The 12,902-nt window shown below is 40.1% G+C and overlaps 2 non-coding genes across 2 annotated transcripts; one reads left to right on the forward strand and one right to left on the reverse strand.

Annotated features, from left to right (window-relative positions):
• The first annotated feature begins 9,732 nt into the window (after positions 1-9,732).
• LOC147919804 (small nucleolar RNA R71) lies at positions 9,733-9,839 on the forward strand. Its single transcript, XR_015594311.1, has one exon. It is a non-coding gene; the product is annotated as a small nucleolar RNA R71 (small nucleolar RNA).
• Positions 9,840-12,303: 2,464 nt separating this feature from the next.
• LOC147919805 (small nucleolar RNA R71) lies at positions 12,304-12,410 on the reverse strand. The gene has a single exon (XR_015594292.1). It is a non-coding gene; the product is annotated as a small nucleolar RNA R71 (small nucleolar RNA).
• Positions 12,411-12,902: the final 492 nt, after the last annotated feature.

Raw genomic sequence — 12,902 nt, forward strand, 5'->3', positions numbered from 1 at the left:
AACCAAAACTGCATCCACGAACACATGGTGTCGATCAACACCCTCCTGGTGTCGGTCGACACCCCTTCTGGTGCCATACCACCACCACTCTGCACCACTTCTGCAACACGATCTCCTTTCGCGATGTCAGATGGTATCAATCGACACCCACCTGGTGTCGGTCGACACTCAACCTATGCAACACCTCCGTTGACGATCTCCACCATCAACCGACCCTAAAACTCCACAACATCATCTCCCACGACGACACAACCAAGAGCAGCCACACATGGCCACAGAAACACCACAAAAGCACACAGAACAGAAAGGAATCAATCATACAATCCCGAAATCAATCACACAACCCTAATTGTTTAGATAAGCCATGGTCATGCACTCACCTTAGTATGGACCGTCATGAATATCATACATCCCGAAGGACCGTCACAAAGACCACACATCCCGAAAGATTGCCTAAACAGGCCACATGTCCCGGAGGACTGTCACGAAGACCATACATCCCAAAGGACCGCCTAAACATGCAATATTGGCTAAACAACCCGCCATAAAGGCCACACAATTGTCTAAACAGCCTACCACAAAGACCACACAATGTCTAGAAAGACCACCACACACAGGCCACACAATGACTCAGTCTGCCACAAAGGCCAGACAAGCCCCGTAAAGGCTCACAATGACTAAAACTGGCAAATTCTAACTCCCATAAAACTTTCCATTTTTAGCACTTTTCACTTTTAGCACAAGCTTCACGGAATCACGTATACTAAACACCACCTCATTTGGTACTTAGTCGCATAACCAACCACCCCTAAGTGACCAAGTATCAAGAGAGATGGGGCTAGAATACTCAATTTTTCTCCAGCCATGGACTACACCGCACCACCAACTACCTCAACTACTGGGACCAAGACTAGGCAAGTTCAAGCCTCGACCTACTTTTCGAACCTCTTCTTAAACCTTGCCTTCATCCTCGCCCTTGGCTCTCAAGTCTGCTCCTTTACACCATCACAGTCACATAGGACTCTCATCAAATGAACCTTCTTCTTCCAAAGTTCCTTGACTATACTCTCGAGAACCCTCACTGGTTTTGTCACCAAAGTCATGTTAGGCTGAAGATCCTCGGGAACCTTAGCCAAGCACTGATCATTCTCGCAAAGACTCTTCCGTTGCATCGAGACATTGAAGACCTTGTGGAATGCACACATAACATCAGACAACTCCAGCCTATATGCTATTGGTCCCACCCGCTCAGCCACTCTTAACGGACCCATGTACCTCGGACTCAGCTTAGTCTCTGTCAATGACCGGTTCTGACCCTACAACATGGCCATCTTGAGGTACACTCTTTCACCCACCTGAAACTCAAGATCCCTCCTCCTCTTATCGGCATAACTCCTCTGCCGATCCTGAGATTCCTTCATGTTCAGCTTTAGAACTCGAATCTTCTCCGAGGTCTCCTGAACAAAACTCGCACCATATATGCTCCTCCCCCCCCACCTGAGTCTAGCGTAATCGTGGACACCATGGCCTCCCATATAATGCCTTATAAGGAGCCATCCCGATACTCGCACGGTAGCAGTTGTTGTTTGCAAACTCTACCAAGCTCAGGTGATCTGCACAGTGGCCACCCCAATCCAGCACACACATCTTCAATAAATCCCCCAAAGTCTGGATCGTCCTCTCCGACTGCCCATCAGTCCCAAGATGGTAGATTGTACTCGTATGCAACTTAGTGCCCATCTCTACCTAAAATATCCTCCAAAATACCGAAGTGAACTTGGAATCTCTATCAGACACGATATTCGCTGGCACCCGTGCAATCTGACTATCTCCTTCAGATACTTTTTAGCCAAGAATGCTGCTCCATCGGGCTTCTTAACGGCCAGAAAATATGCCTACTTAGTCAACCGGTCCACAATTACCCAAATCGTATTAAAGGTCAGAGACAATGGCAATCCCACCATGAAATCCATTGTGATCATGTCCCACTTCCATTTTGGAATGGGCAAACTTTTCAACAAGCCACCTGGAACCTAATGCTCAGCATTCACTAGATGGCAGACATCGCACTTCACGACCCAACTAGCTACATCCTTCTTCTTCTGACCCAATGATAGTACCGCTTGAGGTAACAGTACCTCTTAGTCGCTTTTGGATAAATAGAGAACATGCTCGCATTAGCCTCCCTTAGGATCTCCTGCCTCAACTCCTCATCCTTGGGGGCACAGATCCGACTGTGCACAAGAATGGTACCTAAAACATGGATTTTTTTATGTCTATCCTAGCAGGTTTAATTAACCATATGCATTGTAGTACTTAAGGTGTCAATCCAAATGGGATGATGCTAATCACAAAAGATGCAATCAAGATAGAACAAGTTAAGCCAAATCTAAAGATGAGTTGATTCTAACAACCTAATGAAGCAGAAATGAAAATGCAATAATCAAAACAACTTAAAGAAGTACTAAGAAGAATTAAGCCATAGAAAAAGTGCAATAAAAAAGACTAAGCAGAATTAACTTATAAGAAGAAGTAAACAAGAGCAAACTAGAACATAACAATGCATAAACAAGAAAGTAAACTGGTGGTAGAGTAAGTGCTTGGTCGAGCGCGGTATGAACCGTGGTCGAGCACTTGGTCGAGTGAAGCAGAACCAAAGATTAAATGCAAAACTAAAGTGCAGATACTATAAAGTAGAAAATGACAAGTAATTAAATGCAAGAAACATAAGCAAACAAGTAGCAAATAGATCCTAAGGATGGGAATTATTGGTAGGTATTAAACTTAATCTATCTAGGTTGATTAACAAAACTCAATCAACAGTGAGCTAATCATTAGAAAATGAGCTCATAAACTTGCTAATCCACTCTCATGGCAACAACAATCAGGTTTAAACACTCCTAGACCTAGTTCTCACTAGCTAATACATGGATAAACATACATTAAAGATCCAGATCATTATTTTTCAAAAACCACCCTAGACAACTAACCTCTTAGGCTAGGCACAGTAATCTGCAGCAAAAGTCTTATCTAGTTACCTAAACATTGTCACAAGTTTTTGGTGGCTTGACCTAAAAAAATGAGGTTGTTCTACGGTCAGAGATGAGAGGCCTATTTATAGGAAAGGAGGGAAGCCATAGTTAGCTAGAAAACAAAATAGAGGGACGGTGGAAAGTGCTCGACCATGTGCTCGGGCGAGTGCATGGTCGAGTGGTTTGTCAAGTAGTTTCAGTCTTCGATCTGGTATAATATACGTTCAGTAATGATATATCATGGCTTTTGTGGTTTTTAACCATGATATAAAGAGTCTTTTAGTGTCTTTTGATTTGTTTTCTAGGATGTTTTTGAGTCTTTACAGGTTTTATAGGATTTTGGCATGAAAGGAGCAAAATTGAGCAATTTGGATCGTTTTGGAGCATTTAATCAAAGAAGTCAATTTGGAGTCTGATCAACTGACCAGTGTCGATCGACACTGAAGGAGCATCGATCGACACCCAGTCCAAACCGACGAGAGAGCCAAAAGTTGGAAGTTTTACAATTTTGCCTAAATTCTTCCATATTTGCAACACAAGTCCCTGAAATGTTTTAGGACATATAAATAGTATTTTTAGGTTTTACAAACCCTTAAGTTGTTTTCTAGCAATTCTTATTTTTCTGCAACCCTGTGAGATTTTGAGAGCTTTGGAGAGAGAGAATCTGATCTGCTTTGTAGAGAAGAATTCTTGAACTCCTTCTTACTCTTTTTAATTTCAATTGCTTATTATTCAGAAAGATGTTTTGTGCTTTATTGATTATGTCTGAGTAGTTTGCTTGTTAGGTTTAGGGTTTTTCACATGGATTTTATGAATTATTAGATCTGTTTATTTAGGATTCTTTAGCTTTCTAGATCTTCATCTTAGGTTGTTCTTCATATTAATTCTTGATTGATCACCTAGAATTAATAACTTAGGAAACTAAATTGATATGAGAATATAATTAATTTTCCTGATAAAACCTTTTGATGAGCAAAATTACTTCTTGCAAAGAGATTTGATTAAGTGATTTTGTCAACAATCTAAACCTGTTTTTAAAGTTTATTTATTACCTAGAATTTTGTAAAGAGATTTGGATTTTCTGGTTTTAAATTTAGATAATATTTGCAGTGAGAACTGATTTATTTTACAAAAATGTTTAGAGTTCTAGATTTGTTCTTAATTGCTTGAATCCTAATTTAATATTTCATAATTTTCTGAGAAATTCCCTAGGCCTAGATTTTTGATATTCTGAATTTACAACAGCTTTTATTTAATATTTTGCATTGTTTATTTTAATTCAATTTAATCTGTTTAGCATAATTAGAAAACTCTATAATTTATTGTTTAGACTTGAGTCCTTGTGGAATTCGACCCCCAAGTATTACAGTGATCTCTTAATTTGAGAGAGTAGCTCTAGGGTTTAATTTGAGCATATCAAATTTTGGCGCCGTTGCCGGAACTCTTTGATCTACCATTAGATTTGAGTTTTTGATTTTGTCTAAATTTTTATTTTTATTTGAAACTTACACGCTTTTGTTTTCTTTTCTCTTGTGTGTTTCAGGTGTATGCCTAATAAGCCTAACACAAGGAGCAACAAGACTGGTCCAATTCTGAAGCTTTCAAACTAAGAGTTGGAAAAACTTGAGCGTGAGAACAGAAAAGCAGTAAAATCCTTGAAGATGGTTAACCCAATCATTCTGATGCGAGATGAGGATGGTGCTTTGGGGGATCAAGAGGGCCACTTGCGCAATGAGCATGGCCAAAAGCTTGATGCAGAAGGCAACGTGATTGCTGAACCTGTTGTTGTCGATGAGCAGGCTGTTGTTGTCGATGATGTCGATCGACACCAACAGGGTGTCGGTCGACACCCCCTTCCTGCGGACGTACGTGGAGCTGCCAACCACGTTAATAACCCGGTTCGAAGACAGGAGCAGAACCGAGATCTGATCCGGACCATTGCTGACTACAACCGGGCTGATCTTGTGTATGAGAACCGGTCTGCAATTGTTCCTCCTTGATATGCTCAAATTTAACCCTGAGCTACTCTCTCAAATTAAGAGATCAATTGTAGTACTTAGGGATCGAATCCACAAGAACTCTAGATTCACACAATAGACTTATTACTCTTATAATTATGCTAAATCAAAATATTAAATTTAAATAGCAATGCAAAAACAGAAAATAAAGGAGTTGTAAATCAATAGGAATAAACGCTAGGCTTAGGGAAATTCTCAGGAAATCATGAAAAATCAGATCAATTAATTAAATAAGCAGGATTCAACAATTAAGCACCGTTCTTGAGCTCTAAACACAATTATAAAATAAATCAGTTCTCACTGCAAATATTATCTAAATTTAAAACCAGAAAATCCAAATCTCTTTGCAAAATTCTAGGTAATAAATCAGCTTTAAAAACAAGTTTAGATTGTTCACAAAATTATTAAATCAAATCTCTTTGCAAGAAATAATTTTGCTCACCAAAGGTTTTATCAGGAAAATCAATTATATTCTCATATCAATTAATAATCCTAAGATCTAAATCCAGATGACTAATCAAAGATCTAGCATTAAGAACAACCTATGATGAAGATCAAGAAAGATAATGAATCCTAAATTAACAGATCTAACAATCCATGAAATCCCTAATGAGAAACCCTAAACCTAACTAGCAGATCTACTCAGACATAATCAATAAAACACAAAACATCTTCTGAATAAATTGCATTAAGAAAGAGATTAAAGAAGAAGTAAAGGAGTTCTGAATCTTCTCTGAAGGAGTCTTGATTCTTCTCTCCAAAAGCTCTCTAAAATCTCACAGGGTTTTGCTCTCAAAAAGTTGCAGGGAAAATAAAGCTTAGGTCTAAACAATGACCATAAAAATCCTATTTATACTCCTAAACACGTCCAGGGACCAATGATGCAAATATGGAAAACTTTGGGGCAGATTTGTAAATCTTCAAAACTTGTGGGAAAACTTCCAATTTAGTATTTGGCCTAGCATCGATCGATGCTATCAATGTGTCGATCGATGCACTCTCTCAATTTCGTCTCCCAACTTTGTAACTCAGCCTCAATGCTTGATTATGCTCCAAATCCTCCAATTTAGCTCCATTATGCTCCCATCCATGTTAAATCCTATAAAGACTCAAAAAGACTCTAAAAACACCAAAAGACTCTATAGATAAGACTTATATCATGGCTAAAAACACCTAAAAACCATGATATATCAACTCCCCCAGACTTAGCCTTTGCTTGCCCTCAGGCAAAACATAGACTTCATCTGTGAAAGAGGTTTGAAAACGCAGGAACTCATTTTCTTTTTAAAGTAATGCCATGATCATCCAAACCTTAATCCACATGCTTAGCAGATAAATCCAAATCGAACCACCATGTACTTCTCCATTGACTTTCATAGCATCCCAAATTCAAACCAAATTCCACCACTTCCTCCATTAAGCTTTCATCGGTGAGTCTCATCAATTTGATCAATGTCAAGAACCTTCTAGACTCATTCCCGTACAATACCATAACAAGCAAGACATATCTTTTACCACATGTGGTAGTCTTTCTCTCCCCCAGACTTATTCTTTTATTCTTCCTTAGAGCTTTGCTTTGTTGTTTGTTTTTTTTTTCTCAAAGTTGTAGGCGAATAATGGGGTCATCGGTAATTTACCTACCCCTCGCTTCCAAGCTTTGTATGATTATTTGACTTAAGAGTAGAATAATGAGGTCACAGGTAATTTACCTACCTCTCTAAACTGATCAAAATCATCTCATCTTTTATTCTATCTTTTTTTTTAAACAAAGCTCTCAGGATTTTTCTTTTAAACTTAAATAAGGGAGAGGAGTACCATTTTTTTTTTTCTGAAGTCTTACTTGTCAGGTATGAACAAGGAGTCAAGCTCTATGAACATCAATCTCCTTGATGAGGTAAAAAGAAAAGTACAGAAATTACCTCAAGCTTTTATGGATTCTGTTGGAAATTCGGATGTCTCTGGTTCACTGGTCAGCCATTGGATTTTTCATTAGTCGGATTTGTGGATTCAATCTGCAGCATAAATCAACCAAAGCAGTACACTAAAAAGAAAAGTCATAGTTCCCAACAAAATTTTGACTCAATAAAACCATTTTTTTTTACTGACTCTCAAAAACAAAAACGTAGTTAGTAACTGCCTGAACAAGGAAAAAGAAAAAAACCTACCAGTGGGTTGCCTCCCACTAAGCGCTTGTTTTCAGTCATTAGCTTGACTGTGTCGGATCTCAGGCATCCGGTGGATCAGAACAGGGCAGTGAATGCTTCTGAGAGGATGTCCTCTTCATCCAAGGGGGTGTGTAGGCTTTAGCTGCATGAGGTTTGACAAGGATGTGAGGAGCAGGACCAGGACGGGACTGAGGGATGGGTGGCTTTCTTTTAAGTCCTGGAAAATCATCAACAGAAGAAACAAGCACACTGCGATAATCTCGCGGCTTGGTTAACTGCACCACAGTTTTTGTACCTTTGAAATTCTTATTGATGATAGGAGAAGGTTTGGGTAAAGAAGATGCATACCTTGGCCTTACCTGTGGCTTCTGAACTGTGGAATAGTGAGATTTCAGCTTTACAACTGGTCTAGGACTTGCAGCTAAGGATCCAACGCGAGAATCTGTGGTTGTGGACAAGTCCGAGCCGTCTCTGGAAGGAGTGTCGATCGATGCAACAGTTGCATCGATCGATGCAAGTCTCTGAACTCGTGTTTCTTCAACGTTTTTGCAGCTTTCCTCAGCAATTCGTGTTTCCATCACAAAAACATCATCTTCCAGAGACTTGTCATGCATTAGAACCTCATCATGGTCTCTAGTACTGATTAGATGATCTCCACTCCAATCTTCAAGCTTAGCAGCTTGTTTACTCACTTCCTCTACAGGCTCCAACTCTTTGACATACCCAGCAGTAATGTCTTCTTGAAGCTCTATGATCAGATTGTCATCAGAAACAACCTCCACAGAAAATGTCTGACCATCAATAGTGGAAACCCTTCTCAGCTTGTCCATCTCAAAGTTCATGACCAAATCTTCTACATCCAGAGCTATGTGTCCCTTCTTAACATCAATGATGGCACCAGCTGAAGCCAAGAAAGAGCGTCCTAAGATGAGAGGATCATTAGGCTCTTTGTCATATTCCAGCACCACAAAGTCAGTGGGAATTATGCAATCTCCAATCCTGATTGGAACATCTTCTAAGACACCTTCAGGAATCCTTCTAGATCGATCAGCTAAGATAAGAGAGATCTTAGTTGGCTTAAAATCCGTCATCCCAAGTCTCACAGCAACAGAATGTGGCATCAAGTTAATACTAGAACCAAGATCACAAAGAGAGTGAGGAAACCTTCCTGTGGAGATAGAGCAGTCAAGTACAAAGCTTCCAGGATCTGGTAACTTCTCTGCAATCCTACTCTGAATTACTGCACTTACTTCCTTAGAGACAACTACCTCCTGCTTCTTATCCTTCTTCCTCTGTAGAGGCTGCTTCAACAGAATTGAACTGACATCCTTTGTAAGCAGTGCTCCTTCCTCAGGACTCAAACCATTGGTGACCATTCTCTTCACATATCTCTTAATACTAGGAGAAAACTTGACAGCATCAATCAAAGGCATCTCAATCATTACTTTGTCCATCATAGCTTTGCATCTAGCTTCTTCAATCTCCTGCTTAGACCTCCTAGGCTTAGGAAAAGGAACCTTAGGCTTGTAGGCTCTCTCAACAACTGGAATTGGAGCTTCCGTAACTTCTTCCTCGGCCTGGACATTGCATCGGTCGATGCTAGAGTTGCATCGGTCGATGCTGTCTCTCAAAGTCAACCCTTCTACGACCACTGAGGGTTGCGTCGATCGATGCTTTGCAGCTGCATCGGTCGATGCAACATCCACTACTGTATCATCGTCTACTTCCTTCACCAAAATCGCATTACAAGCATGGTTGGGGATCTCAGTTCTTCTAGAAAGAAGTTCCTCTTGTCTTTTAACAGACCCAGCAGTCTGAATCACTTGATTCTCTAGCTTCTTGACATGAGTATTTAATGCATCAAACTTCCCAGTCAGCTCATGCTTTGCTTGGCAATCCTTGATCTAATTGAATCAGAATCCTTCAACCCCAGGATGTGATGAGTCGACATCGAGGTGCCAAACAGTGTATACAGAATCAATCTTCCCATTGAAGTCCACCGTTAACTTCTGTTGACCTTCCAAAATCTGGCCAATCATTGATTCCATCTTGCTCTCTGAACTGGGTGAAGCGAGGGGTAGGTAAGATGAAGAACCATAGTTCCTTGTGAAGTTGCTGCTTGGATTTCCTGTGAAGGAATTCTTCTGACCAAATCTCTGATTTTGATATCCAGCTCCATACACATAGTTGACATCTTCTTCTCTAGTCTCTGGCTTTGGCTCAAAATTCTCAACATCTTCAGCAAAATGGACAGACTTCTTTCCCACAAGAAAATTATGCACTGTATCCAACTTAGCATTCACTGCAGCAAACTGATTTGAACCATTGCCTTCATGTGCTCTTTTCCGCTCTAAGTCTGCATTCTTGGTACTGTTGCTTGATGCTAGCCTTTCAATCAACTTTTCAGCATCATCTGGGTACCTTGTCTTGAAGTTCCCATCACTAGCAGCATCCAAAGCCATCTGATACCTCCAGTCAATCCCGCTAAAGAAGATACTGATCAATTGCACCTCTGAAAATCCATGATGTGGACAGTCCCTCTGGTATGCTTTGAACCTCACCCAAGCAGCTTTGTAAGATTCAGTTGGTCCTTGTCTAAAGGTAGAAAGCTTGATCCTCAGCTCATCAGACATCGCATCATCATAGAAGTAGTTCAAGAATGCCACCTTGATGTCATGCCAGGTTGTCAGAGATCCTGGTTTCAGCTGCCTTAGCCAATGAGAAGCTTCCCCAGCAAGAGAGTAGGGGAAAAGCTTGCAGTAGAGGTAGTCTTCAGTGACTCCATTAGCCTTGATGCTAGTAACAATGTCCTCAAAGTGTTCAATGTGATCTAGAGGCTTCTCATTTGGCAAATTCTGGAATGGCCGTTGTCCAACAAGAGCGAAGTAGGCAGGCTTCAGCTCAAAGTCATTCCTTGGGAATGGAGGAGGGACAATTGCAGAACGGTTCTCATAGAATAAGTCTGGTCTGTTGAAGTCCGCAAGAGTCTTGACAAGCTCTCCATTGTTGTCCCGTCTAGGCTGAACAATCTGCTGGTCATTGCCACCCAAATCTGCACCATTCGCACCGGCTCCGGCATTGCGTCGACCGATGCCAGCATTGCATCGATCGATGCCGTCCTGGTTGCGTCGATCGATGCCGAGGTTGCGTCGATCGATGCCGACGTTGCGTCGATCGATGCCATCTGCATTCTCACCAACCACGACGAGTTCTTCCTCAATAACTCGCCCATCAGCATCAAGCTTTTGGCCTTGCTCGTTGCGCACCTGACCCTCTTGATCTCTCAAAACTCCAGCCGCATCAGGTCTCAGTATGATAGGGTTGACCATCTTTGCTGATTTGGCTGCTTTGGTGTTTTCACGCTCTAGTTGTCCTAACTCTTGGTTTGTAAGCTTAATAACTGGACCAGTAGTATTTTTCCTGGTGCTAGGCTTAGGCATGAACCTGAAACACACAAGAGAAAAGAAACAAAAGCGTGTGAGTAAAATAGAAAAATAAAAATCTAGACAAAATCAAAGACTTTAATCTATTGGTGAATCAAAAGAGTCCCCGGCAACGGCGCCAAAATTTGATATGCTCAAATTTAACCCTGAGCTACTCTCTCAAATTAAGAGATCAATTGTAGTACTTAGGGATCGAATCCACAAGAACTCTAGATTCACACAATAGACTTATTACTCTTATAATTATGCTAAATCAAAATATTAAATTTAAATAGCAATGCAAAAACAGAAAATAAAGGAGTTGTAAATCAATAGGAATAAACGCTAGGCTTAGGGAAATTCTCAGGAAATCATGGAAAATCAGATCAATTAATTAAATAAGCAGGATTCAACAATTAAGCACCGTTCTTGAGCTCTAAACACAATTATAAAATAAATCAGTTCTCACTGCAAATATTATCTAAATTTAAAACCAAAAAATCCAAATCTCTTTGCAAAATTCTAGGTAATAAATCAGCTTTAAAAACAAGTTTAGATTGTTCACAAAATTATTAAATCAAATCTCTTTGCAAGAAATAATTTTGCTCACCAAAGGTTTTATCAGGAAAATCAATTATATTCTCATATTAATTAATAATCCTAAGATCTAAATCCAGATAACTAATCAAAGATCTAGCATTAAGAACAACCTATGATGAAGATCAAGAAAGATAATGAATCCTAAATTAACAGATCTAACAATCCATGAAATCCCTAATGAGAAACCCTAAACCTAACTAGCAGATCTACTCAGACATAATCAATGAAACACAAAACATCTTCTGAATAAATTGCATTAAGAAAGAGATTAAAGAAGAAGTAAAGGAGTTCTGAATCTTCTCTGAAGGAGTCTTGATTCTTCTCTCCAAAAGCTCTCTAAAATCTCACAGGGTTTTGCTCTCAAAAAGTTGCAGGGAAAATAAAGCTTAGGTCTAAACAATGACCATAAAAATCCTATTTATACTCCTAAACACGTCCAGGGACCAATGATGCAAATATGGAAAACTTTGGGGCAGATTTGTAAATCTTCAAAACTTGTGGGAAAACTTCCAATTTCGTATTTGGCCTAGCATCGATCGATGCTATCAATGTGTCGATCGATGCACTCTCTCAATTTCGTCTCCCAACTTTGTAACTCAGCCTCAATGCTTGATTAAGCTCCAAATCCTCCAATTTAGCTCCATTATGCTCCCATCCATGTTAAATCCTATAAAGACTCAAAAAGACTCTAAAAACACCAAAAGACTCTATAGATAAGACTTATATCATGGCTAAAAACACCTAAAAACCATGATATATCACTCATCAATTCCAAAAGAATGAATTTGAGCTGAAGCCTGCTTACTTCCAACTAGTTGGGCAGAGACCTTTCTCTAACCTGCCCCATGAGAAACCTTTGGACCACATTGAGCACTTTGAGGATCTTGTGACCAGTATCAAGGCTGATGGAGTGACTGAGGATTTCATATTCTGCAAGTTTTTCTCATACTCACTTGTAGGAGAGGCATCTCAGTGGTTGAAGCAGTTGCCAGCTGGATCTTTGACAAATTGGCATGATATCAAGGTGGCTTTCCTCAACCATTTCTATGATGATGCAATGTCAGATGAGCTGAGAGTCAAGATCTCTTTATTCAAGCAAGGACATGATGAAGCTTTCAAGGCAGCTTGGGTGAGATTCAAAGCTTATCAGAGGGACTGTCCACACCATGGTTTTTCAAAGGTACAACTGTTGAGTATCTTCTTTAGAGGGTGTGACTGGAAGTATCAGTTAGCTTTGGATGCTGCAAGTCATGAGAACTTCAAGACAAGATTTCCAGAAGATGCTGAAGTTTTGATTGAAAATTTGGCTTCTAGCAATAGCACTAAAAGAGCTGATGCTGAAAGAAAGAGACTGCATGGAGAGTTTGATTCAAACCAGCTAGCTTCCGTTAATGCTAAGCTGGATTCAGTACACAATCTTCTTATGGGTAAGAAGTCAGTCCAATTTGCTGCTGAAGTTGAAACATTGGAGCCAGAGCCAGAGAATACATAGGAGAATGTCAACTATGTGTATGGAGCTGGGTATCAGGGACAGAGATTCGGTAATCAGCAAGGCAACAGACCTTACAATGGTGACCAGAAGCAGCAACAGAACAATGGCTATACAAGAACCTATGGGAATTCATCTTATCAGTCTCCACCTCCTCAGACTTCTTCTGAGAGCAG

This window comes from Camelina sativa, chromosome 20 (genome assembly GCF_030686135.1).
Source record: "Camelina sativa cultivar CO46 ecotype springtype chromosome 20, ASM3068613v1".
Taxonomy (NCBI): Eukaryota; Viridiplantae; Streptophyta; class Magnoliopsida; order Brassicales; family Brassicaceae; genus Camelina; species Camelina sativa.